We start from the raw sequence: 18279 nt of genomic DNA on the forward strand, positions 1-18279 counted from the left end.
GGGGTCATATTCGGTTTTGGCCAGGTAAATGCTGCACTTTCGCTTTCAGTCCAGAATTCGTTTCTGTGCATCCCTACTACTAAGCCAGACAATGAAGTGGTAGGCCTACACCACATCAATGTTTGGCGTAGTATATAGTGATTGGGGTTTTGTTACAAGTTTTGTTACAAGTTTTTCATTTCTTTCTTTTTTTGGGATGGGGGGGCGCCAGAGGAGTAGTCCGCACAGGGCGCCAAAACACCTAAGGCCAGCTCTGACGGCACCCGCACTACAGGGGGGATAACACAGGTGGGGGAACCCATTGTATTCTGTAATCCCCTCACCTGATACATCCCCTGTATACTGATGGGATTTGTGATGGGATGTGGCTGATGGGATTGGGGGTTGGGTTCGGTACACATTGCATTGAGATTGTATATAAGTTCTGTGTGTTTGTAATAAAGAGAGTTCTTCTTGGTTTACTACGAATGGTGGTCTTGATGATCCGTGGATAGCTGAGTGCGATGCGTATGAGGGACTGACTGGTGATTCCTCAGCCCTCAAACAGGGGTACCCAGCCTTGGGTACGGTGACCCTGTAACATTGGTTGGCAGCGGTGGGAAGAATCCCACGACTTGGGTGAAATCCAAACCACCAACTGGGATTGCAGACGAGAGACACCAATAGAGCTCCTGGAGGTTTGTAGCAAAGGAAAGGCTACTCTGATTGCGGACTGCAGAGAGATGGACCAGCACCAGGATCCCCAGAGGAGAGCCTCGGACTGAGTGCTCTCCAAAAGAACATTCTATGGCACTTATCCCTGTACCCAGGAGGGGCTACATCGGAGCAAGTGACGGCGGTGATTAAAATGTGTCACCAGGAACTGAGCCAGAGTGGGTCTGTATCTCCCAGACTAGGGGAACAGAACACCAAAATATCATACCAGGATATCCAACCCTTCCGAGAACCAGAGGGTGAGACAGACCGGGTTACAGCCGAGGTGTGTGAGCTGGAACACCAGCAATGGCAGTTAGAGTCTGCGCCTGCAGACTGGAGGGATGATTTCTCCCATCCCCACTTCGAATCATACTGGGCACAGTACTGGACAATGTGGGATCTACAAGTTCCACTCCTGGGGGAGAACCCGTTGCCGGAGTGGGAAGAGGAATTGAGGGGTCTCATATATGCAGAGCTCGACCTCCAGAGCCGCTACCAGGGATTCTCCCAGCAGTTAGCAGGTGAAGACCACAGCGACCCTGTGACAGGGCCAGGCTAGCTGGCTCATGTGTCATATGAAGTTTAGCCGGGTCACGGAGCACTTTTGTGTCCGGTTCTGTATACCGTGACCCGGTAATATATTATATTGTGTTTATTGTGTAACCGGCCCAGAGACTAGCAAGCTTAAGGCAAGGACCTCCAAGGTAGTATTTTCTGAAATATTACCTGTACCACGTGCCACACCAGAGAGGCAGCGGGAGATTAGGGAGCTAAACAAGTGGCTCAGAAGCTGGTGTAGGAAGGAGGGGTTTGGGTTCATGGAGAACTGGGCCGACTTCTCTGTCGGATACAGGCTCTACGGTAGGGACGGGCTGCACCTCAATGGGGAGGGTGCAGCTATGCTCGGGGAGAAGATGGCCAGAAGGGTGGAGGAGTGTTTAAACTAGGTAAAGGGGGGGAGGGAAACTACAATATAGAAGGGGAAGATAGTGTAGATAGAAAGCTGGGGCTTATAAATGTACCTGGGGGTGGAGCGGAGGGAGGGGTTAGAATAGTCAATAGGGATAGGCTTCATAGGGAAAAAAACCATACACCTCTAAATTGTATGCTTACTAATGCCAGAAGTCTGACCAATAAAACTGACGAACTGGAGTTAATAATGTCTGAAGAAAACTATGACATAGTGGGTATAACAGAGACATGGTTGGATGATAGCTATGACTGGGCGGTTAACATACAGGGTTATAGTCTATTCAGGAAGGATCGAAAAAAACGAAAAGGGGGAGGAGTTTGCCTTTATGTAAAGTCCAGCCTAAAGGCCACACTGCGGGAGAATATATGTGAGGGAAATGATAATGTGGAGTCATTATGGGTAGAAATATATGGAAAGAAAAATAATAAAATACTGATCGGGGTTTGCTATAAGCCACCAAATATAATGGAAGCAGCAGAAGATCAATTATTAAAGCAAATAAACAAGGCAGCAAATCACAATGAGGTGGTTATTATGGGGGACTTTAACTATCCCGACATAAACTGGGAAACAGAGACCTGTGAATCTCATAAAGGAAACCGGTTTCTGACTATAAGTAAGGATAATTATCTGTCCCAAATGGTACAGGACCCGACCAGAGGGAGCGCCCTACTGGACTTAATATTAACCAACAGACCTGACAGAGTAACTAATGTGCAGGTCAGGGGGCATCTAGGAAATAGTGATCACAATATGATACATTATAACTTGTCCTTCAATAAGGGAACTCTTAGAGGAGCCACAAGAACCATGAACTTTAGGAAGGCAAAGTTTGATCAACTAAGAGAAGCCCTTAACACTGTAAATTGGGAAAATGTCCTCAAAAACAAGAGTACAGACACTCAATGGGAGATTTTTAAGGATATCTTAAATTCTCACTGTGAAAGGTACATACCGTATGGGAATAAAAGAGTCAGGAACAAGAGAAAACCAATGTGGATAAATAAAAATGTAAAGGGGGTAATAAATGGCAAAAAAAAGGCATTTAAGCTACTAAAACAGGAAGGCAGTGAAGAAGCACTAAAAAGCTATCGGGAAAAAAATAAAATATGTAAAAATCAGATAAAAGCAGCAAAAGTGGAGACAGAAAGACTCATTGCCAAAGAGAGTAAGACAAACCCCAAAATGTTCTTTAACTATATAAATAGTAAAAAGGTTAAAAATGAAAGCGTTGGCCCCTTAAAAAGTAATGAGGGAGAAGTTATAGACGGGGATCAGGAAAAAGCTAATCTATTAAATATATTTTTCTCTGCTGTATTCACAGAGGAAAATGAAATGCCAGGTAATATACAGCAGGATGAGATAACTGCCCCAGTACATGTCGCCTGTCTAACCCAGGAAGAAGTGCAGTGCCGCCTAAAAAAAATCAAAATAGACAAATCACCAGGTCCAGATGGCATTCACCCCCGCGTTCTAAGGGAGTTAAGTAATGTAATAGACAGACCCCTATTTCTAATATTCAAGGACTCTATAGTGACAGGGTCTGTTCCCCAGGACTGGCGCATAGCAAATGTTGTGCCAATATTCAAAAAGGGGACAAAAAGTGACCCGGGGAATTATAGGCCTGTTAGTTTAACTTCTGTTGTGTGTAAACTGTTTGAGGGTTTCCTAAGAGATGCTATTTTGGAGTATCTCAATGAAAATAAGTGTATGACTCCATATCAGCATGGGTTTACAAGGGATCGGTCCTGTCAAACTAACCTGATCAGCTTTTATGAGGAGGTGAGCTCAAGACTGGATCGGGGTGAATCGCTGGATGTCGTATATCTTGATTTTTCCAAAGCATTTGATACGGTGCCACATAAAAGGCTGGTACATAAAATGAGAATGCTTGGGCTGGGGGAGAATGTGTGTATGTGGGTAAGTAACTGGCTCAGTGATAGGAAACAGAGGGTGGTTATTAATGGTACATACTCTGAGTGGGTTACTGTTGCTAGTGGGGTACCACAGGGGTCAGTTTTGGGTCCTATTCTTTTTAATATATTTATTAATGACCTTGTAGAGGGATTGTATAGTAAAGTATCAATCTTTGCAGACGATACTAAGCTCTGTAACGTGGTTAACACAATAGAGGACAGTGCACGATTACAAATGGATCTGCATAGGTTGGAGGCTTGGGCTGGGATGTGGCAGATGAGGTTCAACACAGATAAATGTAAGGTTATGCACATGGGGAAGAAAAATCCAGGCTGGGAATATGTATTAAATGGGAAAACACTGGGGACGACTGACATGGAAAAGGACTTAGGAGTTTTAGTTAACAGTAAATTTACCTGTAGCGACCAGTGTCAGGCAGCTGCTGCTAAGGCAAATAAAATCATGGGGTGCATCAAAAGGGGCATAGATGCCCACCACAAGGAAATAATTCTACCACTGTACAAATCACTAGTCAGACCACACATGGAATACTGTGTACAGTACTGGGCACCAGTGTACAAGAAAGATATAGTGGAGCTGGAGAGGGTTCAAAGACGGGCAACCAGAGTAATAAGGGGAATGGGAGGACTACAGTACCCAGAAAGATTATCAGAATTAGGGTTATTTAGTTTGGAAAAAAGACGGCTTAGGGGGGATTTAATAACTATGTATAAATATATAAGGGGACAGTACAGAGATCACTCCCAGGACCTATTTATACCCAGGACTGTATCTATAACAAGGGGACATCCTCTACGGTTGGAGGAAAGAAGGTTTCTACACCAGCACAGACGGGGGTTCTTTACAGTAAGAGCGGTGAGATTATGGAACTCTCTGCCAGAGGAAGTGGTTATGGCAAACTCAATAAAAGAGTTCAAAAGGAGCCTGGATGTGTTTCTTGAAAGCAATAATATTACAAGTTATGGATATTAGATTAATAGGGACAGAACGTTGATCCAGGGATTTATTCTGATTGCCATATTTGGAGTCGGGAAGGAATTTTCCCCCTGGTATGGGGCAATTGGCATCTGCTTCATAAGGGTTTTTTGCCTTCCTCTGGATCAACACAGTAGGGACACAATATGTATATAGGTTGAACTTGATGGACTTTGGTCTTTTTTCAACCTTATGAACTATGTTACTATGTTACTATGTTACTGATGTGGATTCAGCCCCAGCCTTCAAAGAGACGATCCTATAATCTGGCTGGGGCTCTTAATCAGCCAGCACAGCCCTGTCTGCCCAGACGGCACCCGCACTACAGGGGGGATAACACAGGTGGGGGAACCCATTGTATTCTGTAATCCCCTCACCTGATACATCCCCTGTATACTGATGGGATTTGTGATGGGATGTGGCTGATGGGATTGGGGGTTGGGTTCGGTACACATTGCATTGAGCTTGTATATAAGTTCTGTGTGTTTGTAATAAAGAGTTCTTCTTGGTTTACTACGAATGGTGGTCTGGATGATCCGTGGATAGCTGAGTGCTATCCGTATGAGGGACTGACTGGTGATTCCTCAGCCCTCAAACAGGGGTACCCAGCCTTGGGTACGGTGACCCTGTAACAGACCCTCTAATGCTGTATAGCCCCGTCGACCCAGGACTGATATATGATGCCTTCCAATTTGACTCGTCCTTCGGAAGCCCCTGCCAGTACAGCAGGGATACAATCTGGGACAACCGTGCAGAAGTCCTGGTTTATGCTATTACCCCCGAGCTGGAGGCTGTTATGGATTGCCTGGTCCAAGAGGAATGGCAGCTCGAGAGGGACTATAAAGAATTGCTGCGGAGAGTGGAGCTTCAGGAGTTACAAGGAGACTGGGAGCATGATACTACAACTTGCAGGAGTGGGACCGAGGTCCTCTTCACCTACTCCGCGGCCCCTGCCCTGGCGAGAAGAACCGAGGTCCTCGCCAGCAAGAAGAAGCGGAGGAGGAAGCCAAAAGCTCCGACCCAAGTCCTCACCAACAACCCTGGCTGCTCTACCCCGGCAGAAGAGATGACTGTCCCCACCTCCCGAGTAAGTGGCACAATCCCCCTCACCAAACCCCTAGCTATTCCCGTAGAAGTCAGTGCCCCAGACTGTCCCCCTGATTTCCTGAGTGTCCTGGAAGAAGCCCGGGTCACTGCCCCAGAGGTTCCCTATGAAGTCCCCGGTGACCCAGTAGAGGCACCGTTCCCTAACCTAGCGAGGACGCCAGAGGGGCTGCCGAGTTCCCTGGGTCCTCTCAGTAGCCTGGCGCAGGCCCTGGTTCCTATCCCTGTGTTCTCCGAAGTGATCCCTGGTTCCCGAAGTGTCCTCCTAGAAGCCCAGGTCACTGTCCCAGAGTGTTCCTCTGACTCTCCCCGTGCCCAGGCAGAGGCACCTGTCCCAGAGAGGAAGATCGAGGGTCTGCTTAACCCTCCCGGTGGTCCAGTATTGGCACCTGTCCCTGCCCCGGAGTATTCCCCTGGGTCCCCTGAGTACCCCGCAGAGCTGCTTAGCTCACCCAATAACCCTGTAAGGGCACCTGTTCCTGTCCCAGAGTGTCCCCTAGGTCACTCCAGTGTCCCGGTAGAGGCCTCGCTTACTACCTCTATGTGTTTCCCTGGTTCCCCGAGTGCCCCCGGCCCGATCAGCAGGGTTTTCCTTCCATGCAACCACCCTGGCCTGGCAGCTGCCCCAGACTCAGTTCCCAAGACTAGGGAGCAAGAGTCCCCACGTGCCCCTGTTACCCCGGTGAGGGGGATAGCCATGTGCCCCCGGCTGAGCTGGGACCGTCCTCCAATTCACAGAGGACTACTGACTATCCTTTTGGGCAACCAGGGCCCTGGCCCACCTTCAATGGATGATTCTGACAAAGGGGGCCATGAACTAAGGCCTGCACCTGTGAACTTTGTCCACTCGGACAGCCTGCAGCAGACCCGTGTGGATCTGCCTGGTCTGCCGGACCGTTGGTCAAGGGGGAGATCTGTGACAGGGCCAGGCTAGCTGGCTCATATGTCATATGAAGTTTAGCCGGGTCACGGAGCACTTTTGTGTCCGGTTCTGTATACTGTGACCCGGTAATATATTATATTGTGTTTATTGTGTAACCGGCCCAGAGACTGATGTGGCTTCAGCTCCAGCCTTCAAAGAGACAATCCTATAATCTGGCTGGGGCTCTTAATCAGCCAGCACAGCCCTGTCTGCCCAGACGGCACCCGCACTACAGGGGGGATAACACAGGTGGGGGAACCCATTGTATTCTGTAATCCCCTCACCTGATATATCCCCTGTATACTGATGGGATTTGTGATGGGATCTGGCTGATGGGATTGGGGGTTGGGTTCTGTGACGGAAGCCTCCATCACTGGGGCCACTGGAGAAGCCTGACTGCCAGCCTCCTCCCTATTGACTATGGGCCCTGGGTTTGTAGAGACTTCTGTGGCTACCCCCAGCAGTATCATCTCATCACTGTCTGAGGGGATTATCTCCAGCAGACAGCCAGGATCTGCCACCAGGGAGTGACCACCATTCTTTGATGTTTAATGTTGTATAAATCAGTCTTCGTTTGGTTTTACCCTACACTGAGTCTCGGCTAGTGACTGGGGAACCGGGGAAAGTGTGTTGTCCCAGGCTAAGGGAGCACAAGACAGCGGAGGCAGTCGGTCGGACTAGCCAGCTCCGTGACATTGGTGGCAAGCGGTGGGATTGCTTCTTAGTCCGAGGGACACTTACTTTCTACCGGGATTAACCGACAGGACGGCAGACTTCGGTCGCCTTGACGAGGACATGGATGTGGTATCAGAATTCCAGGGGCTGCTGCGGGTCATCCTCTCCTGCTACACCACTGCCCTGCCTACAGAACAATACAAGAACCTGAGGCAAGTGGTTCGACGGTCAGTATGGCAGAGGGCTGTTATACGCCGGGGTCAGTGTCTTCCAAGCTCCGAACAAAAGATTAGAGACCAGCGGGAACTACGGATGTCATTCCTGGGACAGCAACCCCAGGAGCAATGGGTATCCGAATTGGACAAGCTGGTCCAACAGGAGGTAGAGCTGGAAGATCACTATAGGGCTCTGCAGTGGTATACAGAGCAAGCATATTGGGGAACTGCGAAAGAATGTTCTCCAGAGGGCTATGACTTCGGTGGCCTGGGATTATTATGGGATAGTCTTCAGGAGGATCCAGACTTCGGCAGCACAGCGGAGTGGCGGATTGAGGACATCCGGGATTTCAGGGAGTGGGACCTCCCAGATGCACTAGAATTTAAAGGTGATTTAGACTTTTTAATTACACAGGAGTGGGAACTGGAGAAGGCATATAAAAAACTGTTCGAACGCGTTCAACAGAATGCCCCAGTGTCCAGGGATTGTGTGGATTTTGTGGATGTGATTGAGTGGTCAGCTGAGGATGTTGACCCAGGCGGGGTGGATGGGACTGCGGTCTCCACCCCTGAGTCACAGGGATGCTGGGCAGCTAATCCAGATCCAATACTGGAGCTGTGCGACTTTACACCACAACCAGAGACTGGGGATTTATTTGATTTATTGTCTGAGGATGTTAACCCAAGAGGGGTGGATAACACTGCAGTCTCCACACCTGGGTCCTCAGAATGCTGGGCAGTCTGCCCAGATCTCTTAGTCCCAGCTGAAGAGCTAGCAACAGGGCAGAGCGCTGCTGGCTTCTGCCCCACACCTGCAATCACTACAGGGATCCAGGGAGATGCGGCAGCCGGCCCTTCTCCCCAGCGGCAGCTCACATGTCCGGGAGCGGAGGAAGCGGCCCTCCCTCCCCAGCGGCAGGCCGACCCACAAGATGCCCTAACCCCAGCTGAAGTGCTGGCAACAGGGCAGAGCATCGCTGGCCTGTGCCCAGCACCTACCAAAGCTGCAGGAATTCAGGGAGATACAGCGGCCGACCTGCCCCCCCAGCAGAAGCAGGGAGGTGGAACAGCCGGTCCATCTCCCCAGCGGCAGAACCTAATTCTGGGACCGGATCAACCTGAACACCCTCCTCAACGGCAGCAGGAGCACCAGGGAGGGGATGCAGGCGGCATCCCTCCCCAGCGGTACACGGGAGATGGCGCAGCCGGCCCATCTTCCCAGCAGCAGCAGGAGCAACAATTTTGGGAGGGCATTGATGGGCCAAATAAACTGACTGACTACGGAGTCAACCCGTTTGGGGTCTCATCCTATGTCAGTCCAATTCGGAGGGGGAAGAATTGTGACGGAAGCCTCCATCACTGGGGCCACTGGAGAAGCCTGACTGCCAGCCTCCTCCCTATTGACTATGGGCCCTGGGTTTGTAGAGACTTCTGTGGCTACCCCCAGCAGTATCATCTCATCACTGGCTGAGGGGATTATCTCCAGCAGACAGCCAGGATCTGCCACCAGGGAGTGACCACCATTCTTTGATGTTTAATGTTGTATAAATCAGTCTTCGTTTGGTTTTACCCTACACTGAGTCTCGGCTAGTGACTGGGGAACCGGGGAAAGTGTGTTGTCCCAGGCTAAGGGAGCACAAGACAGCGGAGGCAGTCGGTCGGACTAGCCAGCTCCGTGACAGGTTCGGTACACATTGCATTGAGATTGTATATAAGTTCTGTGTGTTTGTAATAAAGAGAGTTCTTCTTGGTTTACTACGAATGGTGGTCTGGATGATCCGTGGATAGCTGAGTGCTATCCGTATGAGGGACTGACTGGTGATTCCTCAGCCCTCAAACAGGGGTACCCAGCCTTGGGTACGGTGACCCTGTAACACATATACACACCGTCACATACACATAAATACATTATATATTATATATATATCTCACTTACACACTGATTCACATATACACACCGTCACATACACATAAATGGGACGTACTAAACAGCATATTGGGTTGATGGGATGAAGGGATGATTGGCTGCAATGCTCAACACTATCACTAGGTGTCAGTACACATTTTACACTCATGGTAAATCAAAGTATGTTCTTTTAGGTAGTTCTTGATACTAGGTTGCAATGAATACATTGCAAAAAGAAGCTGCAAATGTTTAACTATTTACTTGCTGAAATATATACAGTTTTATAACGGAATTCTATAGAAATAATAGAAAAATGTTATGTAATCAAAATATTGATTTAATATGGTACATGTATGTGCAACACCATATTTTATCTGTTTTGATTGGCACAATATGGGAATAAAAATTTTAAACATGGGGATTATGGGTGGAATATTATAGTTACACATGCTAAGTAACAGATTTGACCCATTTCTGATAAGGATATGGCTATAAATATTTTTTTACATGGGGATTATGGGTGGAATATCATGGTTACAGATGCTAAATAACATATTTGACCTGTTTCCGATAAAAATATGGGTATAATCTTTTTTTTTTTTTACATGGGGATTATGGGTGGAATATTATAGTTACACATGCTAAATAACATATTTGACCTGTTTCTGATAAGAATATGGCTATAAATAATTTGTATATATGGGGATTGTGGGTGGAATATTATGGTTACACATGTTTAGTACCTTATTCGACAAGTTTCTGTTAAGAATATGGCTATAATTATTTTTCTATATGGGGATTTTGGGTGCAATATCAAGGTTACACATGCCATGGAACATAATTGACCTCTTTCTGATAACAATATGGGTAAAATCATTTTTCTACATGGGGATTATGGGTGGGATATTATGGTTACACATGCCTAGTGATGTATTTCACTTTTTTCTGATAAGAAAATGGGTATGATTAAATTTTTTCATAGATATTATGGATACTATGATATGATTGCATGTGCCATGTAACATATTTGATCTATTCCTGTTAAGAAAAATGGTTATAAATGGTTTTTCTACATGGGGATTATGGGTGAAATGACATGGTTACACACCCCTAGTAACATATTCGACCCATTTCTTATGTTGCTATATTTTTTCTACCTAAGGATTATGGAAGGAATAGCATGGTCAAAGGGACACATTTGACCTGTTTCTGATAGGAATATAGTTATAGATATTTTTTACACGGGAATTATGGGTGGAATATCATGGTTACACGTGTCCATTAACATATTTGATCACCATGACATTTCACCCATAATCCCTATGTAGAAAACCATTTACAACCATTTTCTTAACAGAAATAGATCAAATATGTTACATGGCACATGCAATCATATCATAGTATCCATAATATCTATGAAAAAATTTAATCATACCCATTTTCTTATCATAAACAAGTGGAATACATTACTAGGCATGTGTAACCATAATATTCCACCCATAATACCCATGTAGAAAAATTATTATAGCCATATTCTTAACAGAAACTTGTCGAATAAGAAACTAAACATGTGTAACCATAATATTCCACCCATAATCCCCATATATACAAATTATTTATAGCCATATTCTTTTTTTTTTTTTTAAACTTCTTTATTACACAGAGAAGACAAAGCATATAACATAAGAACAAGTTTGCATCCAGACATGTTGACGTGTTGACAAAACTTGACATATAGAGAGACAAGTGATGTACAGTTCCAGTATAACATACAGTATAAACAATGATCTGGGAGACCAAAAGTAAGGTTAGGTGGAGGACAATCATGGAATCAATCATAAGGTACAAAAATTCCCCTTCACAAAGATGGTATTACCTCCACAGACGCAAAACCTCGGGCCACAACATGCATCTATCCCATCCATCAATAAGATCAAAAGCCTGGGACGGGGAGAGTATCCCTCAGGACCTGAAGGCAATACCATTCTGTGGTATTAAATGTTTGATATAATGACAAGCTGGTATCACCATCCAGCGTCGTGATAAATGGGGACCAACGGTTAAACAGAAATTTGACTTTGCTCTCCTTATGGAGAACGGCTTCAAGCCAGTCCATCTGAAACAAAAAGCGTAATCGCGTCAGGACCAGAGGCAACAGCGGTGGCTGAGGCGCAATCCATTGGGACAATATTGCCCGCTTGGCCACTGCCGAAATAGTGAGCAAGAGAGACTTAGCTCTCGCTACAGAGGGAGGAACATGGTCAGGGAATATACCAAAAACCGCCCATTCAAAACGAATGCCCAGAGTATCTGTGATGTACAATTGTAGGGCATTCCAGAACGGGACAATAGAGCAACAGGACCATAAGCCGTGAAGAAGATCTGCCTCCGGTGAGCGGCATTTTAAACATCGGAAATGATCTGATAAACCCATTAAGAACCGGAGTTTGGGGGTGACATACGCTTTATGCAGGATTTTAAGGAACATTTCACCATAATCCCTAGACACCTGTCAGATATTTTATCACAGAAAACATGTATTCTTTATATGTATTTTACATGAGCACAAAATGAAGTCAGAGCCATTTTATGGATATAGTGATTATTTCTTTTTGTCTTTGTTCCCTTTATAATTGAGAACAAAGGAGTATTCATGTATAATGATGTTTCAGTGTATATATGATACAATTAATGTTATCTTCCATGAGAAAGTTACGGAGTAGACACTGCATATCCTTAGGAATGTAACTTGGAATGGGGGATACATGGTAAGACTACCAAGACCTGAGTTACTATCTAGGAAGTAACATTTGGCGATTAGGGTGACCAAGGATAAATTCCAAACACATATGTAATGGTTTTAAGTTAATTCTTAGACAAGAGCGTCTCTCACAGGTAAATTAAGAAATTACAACGGTGTAAATATGAGTAAAAATTCTAATTATAATGGGTAAAACCCACCGTTATGATTGGAGAATTCTAATCAAAAGGTGGAGGCTATGATAATAAGCCCTGTCTTTAAAAGCTTATGTGTTTAATGAAAAAAAAATAAAAAAAAAAATCGCACCCTGAAATAGACAGACCCTGACGGACTTATTCACCAAATTTACCCCAGAGAATTGGAATCTTCAGATTCTGGCACCATATTTCACTCTTAGAGTTACTTTGAGTTCTAACCTATATAACTCGTAGAAAGTTATATTCTTTCCTACTTACCGTATTGGTTTGGATATAGGCCGCCCCCGTATATAGGCCGCACCCTAAAAGTTTGGTGCTTTTTGAAAGAAAAAAAAACATGCTGCCCAGTGGCGGATCTACCGGGGTCGCAGGGGTCGCGACTGCGACCGGGCCCCGGCGGCAGGGGGGCCCAAGCCAAGGGGCCGCCCGAAATCTTTTTTAAGTTTTTTTTTTTAAATAAGGCAGGGGCGTCCAACATGCGGCCCGCGGGCCAAATGCGGCCCGCGAGACCTCGAGGTGCGGCCCGCGTAAGATCGGCAGCCAGGGAAACCGATCTTACACGAGCCGCACCTCAAGCCGTGCTACTTACTTGTGGGAGGGTCTTCTGGACAGCACAGAGGAAGCGGAGTTCACGTGACATCCTACTTCCTCTGTGCTTTAGCAGAGAAGGCAGAGGGAGGCCGCGCCCCCTGCTGAAGTCTGTGAGCGGCATCGAGGGAGCTGCAGTGCAGGTAAGGGGGTGGGGAGGGTGTTTGAATAAGTGTGTGTGATTGAGGGAATGAATCTGTGAATTAATGATTATATGAATAAATGAGTGTGTGTGTGTGTGTGTGATAGCATGGATGTGTAAGTGCTGGAAACTAGGCATGATGGGACTGTGATTGCTGTTAGCAATCACACTCCTATCATGCCAAGTCAGCCAGTACATGCTGAAACCTGGCCAGCTGCCCCCCTTGTGTAGTGATGCTGCCAGCAGTATGGGGTCTGCACTTACAGCCACCCTGTACCAGCATGTACTGGCTGACTTGGCATGATAGGAGTGTGATTGCTAACAGCAATCACAGTCCCATAATGCCTAGGTTCCAGCATTTACTGGATGGATGTGTAAGTGCTGGAACCTAGGCATGATGGGACTGTAATTGCTGTTAGCAATCACACTCCTATCATGCCAAGTCAGCCAGTACATGCTGAAACCTGGCTAGCTGCCCCCCTTGTGTATTGATGCTGCCAGCAGTATGGGGTCTGCACATCACTTACAGCCATCCTGTACCAGCGTGTATTGGCTGACTTGGCATGATAGGAGTGTGATTGCTAACAGCAATCACAGCGAGCACAGTCCCATCATTCCTAGGTACCAGCATTTACTGGTTGCCTGGGTATGATAGGAGTGTGATTGCTGTTAGCAATCACACTCCTATCATGCCAAGTCATATTGCTAATTTTGTCCAATTGTGTGTAACCTACTTTTATTAAACATGTGAGTTTTTATTATTATTTTTGAAGGTGGGGGTCATTTTCGGTTTTGGCTAAGTGAACCCTGAATGTTTTGGTCCAGAATTTTCATTTTAGTTCATCCCTAGAATAAATCTAGGGAATCCTGAATTTGTAGTCGCAAAACTTTCAAGGCCCAGAAATCAGTGAGAGGAAGAGTAAAAGTTTTGTGTCATTTTACTTTATTTTAATCTGCATATTTTATTAAAGGCCATATTTTTTGTCACAGTGAAAAATGAGTGCGGCCCGCGCACGTATACAATTCTGATGAAGTGGCCCACTGCAGAAAAAACTTGGACACCCCTGGATTATGCCCTTTGTACATGCACCCCTTTCTCTTTGATTTTTTTACAGATATGATTCAATATGTAAATTGAATTTGTTGAATTAGTTGAAAAAAAATTGTTGGGTAAAAATCATGTTTTTTTGGGGGGGGTGAGGGGGTGGGGGGGCCCTTAACAGATTCTCGCATCCGGGCCCTGAGGCGTCTAGTTACGCCCCTGATGCTGCCACTCTGTCTCCCCCCATCCCCCCCCGAGATATGCTGCCACTGTCCCCCCCCCGAGATATGCTGCCACTGTCCTCCCCCCCGAGATATGCTGCCACTGTCCCCCCCCCCAAGATATGCTGCCACTCTGCCCCCCCACGGCTTACCAGAGCAGACTCCCGGGTGTCTTGCGGGGCCGGCGGGGGACATCTACGCAATACACGTATACAACTTCCGGTGCCGGCACCGGAAGTTGTATACGCGTATTGCGTAGATGTCCCCCGCCGGCCCCGCAAGACAGCCGGGAGTCTGCTCTGGTAAGTCGGGGGGGGCAGAGGTAAAATGCATCGTGCGGACGGTCACCGGCTGCGGCGATGCGGGTAAACAACCTCCGCAGCCGGTGACCGTCCGCACGATGCGCTTAGACAACCTCCCGTGCCGGTACCCCCCCGTGGAAAGTGATGGCAGGGGAGGCTGTCTGAGCGTATCAGAGAGTAGGATGCAGGTCCCCTGCACCGCTGTGGGGGATCTGTATCCTAACCCCGCTGCCTGCCCGGGGCGCTAGACCCCGAATATAGGCCTATATTTGAGCCAATACGGTAATTTCTTGCCATTGAACCTGGATTAATTTCTACAAGGACCAGTTGGACAACAGCAACAAGTGGTGGTAAATATAATTGTTTTATTATACTGAATAGAGATGAATTTTGTCTTCTTCGTATAGAATTCCCTGTTTCCGGGAAATAGTATATTACATTATTATATATGACGGCTTGTGAGACTGCAGCTTATAACCCGTGATAATAACAATAATGAAAAGGTATTTTTACCTGTAGACGAAGTTTGACATTATTTGCATCTATTAGGAACTTCACTAATACTCTTAGACACAATTAAATTATTTTTAATTTGTCATATTAGTTGAACTAATATAAGAGAAATAGTGATATCTTTATTACTGCCCTGATTTTTATCAATTTTAGGTTGCTGAGTGGACTGGAAATTAATTGTGTGTTAGACTTAGAAAATAACGATTCATATTGATAACTATCGATAATATACTGTATTTGAATTGATTCATTTTTGACATGTTTTAAGAATTTTGTGTTTTATATTATGCACTGTGTGACTCATATATATATTTTATAAATTGTATTTACAATAAATAATATTTTTATTGACTATCGTGGCGATAGGATTTAGGATCGGAGATAAAATATAGGGTATCTCCTTAAATTCATATTCTGGATGTGGTACTACAATATTTGGTAGCGTCGTTATTTTGTGTGTGTGACAAAATATTGGTTTTGCCTATTTTGTCTCATTAATATCCCTAACACACCAAGAGTTTAGAATTGCGCGTGTACGCCTGGAGAACTTGTTTTGGACACAGATTTGGAAATCTGTATCCTGTATGGGACTAAAAACAAAATACTGTCTGCGCTTCTCACCCTAATAAAGTTGGCAACAAATATATAAACATAATATAAATGAGAGGTTTTGGTTATATGAATTGGCCAAAGCATAATTAAGCTCACCCGCCACGTCAAGGCACACTCTCAATAGGGTGAGAACCTACTCTCACCTCCTACATAGTGGGCACACAAAGCAGTTTATACTGCTACCAAAACCAGATTAATGTGTTGGGGGAGGTGCAATTAAACCTCCTCCCATTTAACCCCTGGACAGCAAGCTGCAACCAGACTGATGAGGAGCCAACAACCTCAAATATGTGCAAACAGGGAAAAGAAAAAATGTCGGTGCGCTAAGCTAGTCTCAGGCTCAAATAATACAAATGTATAATATGAGGCCTACCAAACAGTTTGGTAGGCCTCATATTATACATTTGTATTATTTGAGCCTGAGACTAGTTTAGCGCACCGACATTTTTTCTTTTTCCTGTATGGGACTCCCAGTCGATAAGTGGTCGAAGCGGATTATATATTGTAGACATTGTGAGCATTGGGGCGGATGATAATATTGTTATCTGGTCTAAGGGGTTGTTGGAGTTAGCCCCAGAGAGGTGGGGAAGTAGCGTATTAACATAGTTACGGAGCTGGAGGTAATGAATAGGATGAATTTGAATAGTAGGGAATTTAGATTGGAACAGTTTACCCTCTCGTGGGTCAAGGAAGTCACCAACGGCGCAACCCCCCACCCGAGTCGTCTAAAGACAACATCCTCCCGTGTTGGAACTGCGGGTTGCGAACCAGGGGCAAGAACCGGGAATAATGAACCTCCAAGCCCAGGCGACGTCTAACACGCTCCCAGGCCTTCAATGTATGATATAACAACGGATTGGCGACAACATCGGATGGCAAAGTATTTCTAGGTTGATGCAGGAGAGAGGCCAAAGAAATGGTTGGAAAGAGTTGCTGCTCCAGGGTCACATTAGTGAATCTAGGCCACGCAGCCAATTCGCCACAAAGCGGTAGTTAGAGGCCAGATTATAGTCCAATAGGTTCGGTAAATTCACCCCCCCCCGTTATGAGCAGGCTGTTGGAGCTTTACCAATGAAATTCTAGCTTTTTTGTTGCACCACAGAAACTTACCCAGCAGTGCATTATGATATTGGATATCTTTCCTCTTCAAGGTAATGGGCAACATGTGAATCGGGTACAGTAGTTTGGGGAAAAAGGCCATTTTGTATAAGTGGCATCTACCTAAGAAGGAGAGATTAAATTTGGACCAAGTTTTAAAAGAGTCTTCCATTTGACGCAACAACGGGGAAAAGTTTAGTTTGTAAAGATGTGCCAAATTTATAGGGATTGTAAGGCCTAGATACTTCAAAGAGGGAAGTCGAGTCTAATTGAAGGGGAACGCCCCCCCCAGCCACGTTTAGCCTGTGGGAAAATGGGAAGCGCTTCAGTCTTAAGCTTATTAATTAAGAATCCTGAGGCCTTATGAAATTGATCGAATAGGGTAAGTAGATGAGGCATCGCCGCTTTAGGATTGGAGAGATATAACAAAAGATCATCAGCAAAGGCGGCAACCTTCAGTTCGACATCACCCACCCTGATTCCCTCAAACTCGGCGGAACGCTCAATAACACGAATTAGAGGTTTGATCGCCAGATTAAAAAGTAGAGGAGACAGGGGACATCCTTGACACTCGTCAAATGTTTCGAGCATTGTATCATTCACCGGTGGCTTAGGTTACGGTGAATAATATGAACTCCCGTTGGTTCTCCCTGGGTAGGGGTACTCACCCCTACCCAGGGAGAACCAACGGGAGTTCATATTATTCACCGTAACCTAAGCCACCGGTGAATGATACAATGCTCGAAACATTTGTACGAAAGGCAACCCAAAATTATGGTATTTGAAAAAACTAACAAGGTATGGCCAGGAAATTCTATCGAACGCTTTATCAGCATCACAACTAATTACTATAGAGGCCTTACTATTAGTAAGTTTGGCAGTAAGAATAGCTGAGATAAGGCCCCTAATATTTTGAGTGGAGTGGCGCCCTTTAACAAATCCAGTTTGGGAGGGGGAGGTGAGTTTCATTAGGTAGGGTCCCTGTGTGGTTTGGGAAGGACTATGATGCGGGAGGCTGTGAATTCCTTCGGGGAACCTTCCCCTGCAGAAATCCATACGCCCTGGAAAGATCGTCAGTGAGTTGGACAAGTTTGGCTTCAGCCTCTCTCCTGCATCGCACAAGATAAGCAATGATATGCCCTCTCAGAACCGGTTTAGAAGCACCCCAAAACAAATCAGGGTCATCGAGATGTTCATGGTTATCATCGACATAATCATTCCATTTTGCAATCAGGAATTGTTTAAATGAAGTGTATAAATAATTAGGAAACCTCCAATTACGGGACACCTGATATGGGGAAGCCAGACAGATATCCATCCAGATAGGGGCATGATCAGAGATCACTATTTGGCCTATGTGGGCACCCTTCAGCCTGTGTAGAAACGACACCGGTAAGAA

The sequence above is a fragment of the Sceloporus occidentalis genome, unplaced genomic scaffold, assembly GCF_023333645.1.
Source record: "Sceloporus occidentalis isolate IW3139 unplaced genomic scaffold, rSceOcc1.0.p SCAF_450, whole genome shotgun sequence".
NCBI lineage: Eukaryota > Metazoa > Chordata > Lepidosauria > Squamata > Phrynosomatidae > Sceloporus > Sceloporus occidentalis.